Source organism: Protobothrops mucrosquamatus, unplaced genomic scaffold (assembly GCF_001527695.2).
Source record: "Protobothrops mucrosquamatus isolate PMUCROS unplaced genomic scaffold, P.Mucros_1.0 scaffold_12, whole genome shotgun sequence".
NCBI lineage: Eukaryota > Metazoa > Chordata > Lepidosauria > Squamata > Viperidae > Protobothrops > Protobothrops mucrosquamatus.
This window is the reverse complement of record NW_015386088.1, coordinates 66,708-68,557: the sequence shown is the minus strand read 5'-3', so window position 1 is coordinate 68,557 and position 1,850 is coordinate 66,708. Positions and strand designations below refer to the sequence as shown.

The following is a 1,850-nucleotide window of genomic DNA, read 5'->3' as shown; positions in this document are numbered from 1 at the left end:
TGATGATAATAATAATAATAATAATAATAATAATAATAATAATAATAATAAAGTTGGAAGGGACCTTGGAGGTCATCGTCTGCAAGAAAACCGCCAAGCTCAGAGAGCACCAAGGACCCCACAGTCCTCCTCCTCCTGCTCCTCCTCCTGTTCCTGCCCTTCTTCTCCTCTTCCCCTCCTTCTTCTCCTCCACTCCACGTACCCCCTTCCCTTCTGACTCTGATGATGTTCCCTAGCTGGGTCATGAAACGTCCCCAAGAAAACCACCGAGTTCCCAAACAACCCGCAGCCTCGGTTGACTTTTGCAAGTTGATGAGCCCCAGAAAGCCTCAGGGGATCCATGGGAAATGCACTTCCTCCCCAAGGAGCTGAAACCCTGCCTGCCCCAGAGAGTCACCCCTTCTCATCCCCAATCCCTAACAAGTCCTCCTCCTCTTTACGACCGTTCGCGGCATCCCCGTGGGGGTCACGTGATCAAAATTCGGCCGCTCGGCAACTGACTCCTATTTATGACGGGCGCAGCGTCCTGGAGGTCACGCGATCCCCTTTTTGCGACCTTCTGACAAGCAAAGTCAATGGGGGGGGGGCCAGCCAGATCCACTTAACAACCGTTGTCACTCATTTAACAGCTGCGGTGATTCGCTTAACAACGGTGGCAAGGGAAGGTAGTAAAATGGGGCGAGGCGCCTTTAACAACCGTCCCGCTTAGCGACAGAAATGTTGGGCTCAACTGTGGTGGTTAAGTCAAGGATTGCCTTTATGTGGTCAGCGTGGCTGTCGTTGCCAGGAGGGTGTGTGTGTGTGTGTGTGTGTGTGGAGGGAGGGAGGGGGTTAATCGGGTTTGGCACTGGGGTTTTATTTCTCTAAGCTGCCCGGAATGGCCACGAGTTAGGCAGCCGTATCAATTTTTTTTAAAAAACAAATAAATACCAATTTGCAAACAGGCAGAAAACAGGAGAAGGAGGCTGGGAGGTTTTTCCCAGCCTCCTCTGCTTTTTTTTTTTTTTTTTAAAGATGCCTTTTGTGGGTCACGGAGTACACAACCCCAGCTGGCAGCCACCCAAGCGACACTAATCTCTCTGTCCTGGAGAACTGAGTGCAAACGGACTGGTGCTTAGACTTTTGCAGGAAAGGAGGCTTCCCCTTGCAAAGATGGAGAGAGAGAAAAAAAAAAAAAGAGAGAGAGAGAGAGAGAGAGAGAGAGAGAGAGAGAGAGAGAAGAGAGAAAGAAAAAGAAAGACAGAGAGAAAGAGAGAGGGGAAAGAGAAAGAAGAAAGACAGAGAAGGAAGAGAAAGAAAGAAAAAGAAAAAAGAGAGAGGGAGGAAAGAGAGAGAGGGAAGAGAAAGAAAGAGAAGAGAGAAAGAAAAAGAAAGAAAAAGACAGAGAGAGGGGGAAAGAGAAAGAGAGAGGGAAGAGAAAGAAAAAAAAAAGAGAGAGAAAGACCAATGGGGGAGAGAAAGAAGAGAGAGAAAGAGAAAGACAGAGAGAAAGAGAGGGAGAAACAGAGAGAAAGAGGGAAGAGAAAGAGAAAGGAGAAAGAAAAAGAAAGAGAAAGAAAGACAGAGAGAGGGGCAAAAGAGAGAGAGGGAAGAGAGAAAGAAAGACCGAGAGGAAGGCAAAGAGAGAGGGGGAAGAAGAAGAAAAGAAAGAGAGAGAGAGAGAGAGAGAGAGAGAGAGAAAGACTGGGGGGAAGAGAAAGAGAGAGAGAGAAGAGAGAAAAAAGAAAGAGAGAGAAAGACAGAGGGAGGGAAAGAGAAAGAGAGAGGGGGAAGAGAAAGAAAAGAGAGAGGAGAGAGAGACCATACTTGCAAAGACCCTTTTCCAAAATACACACACACACACACACACA

The 1,850-nt window shown here is 47.5% G+C and overlaps 1 protein-coding gene across 1 annotated transcript in view; it reads right to left on the bottom strand.

Annotated features, from left to right (window-relative positions):
• Positions 1-1,850, bottom strand: part of LOC107293876 (nuclear receptor corepressor 1-like) — a gene marked incomplete at both ends in the record, with an annotated part of 107,081 nt that overhangs the window by 39,740 nt on the left and 65,491 nt on the right. The gene's annotated exons all lie outside the window — the stretch shown is intronic.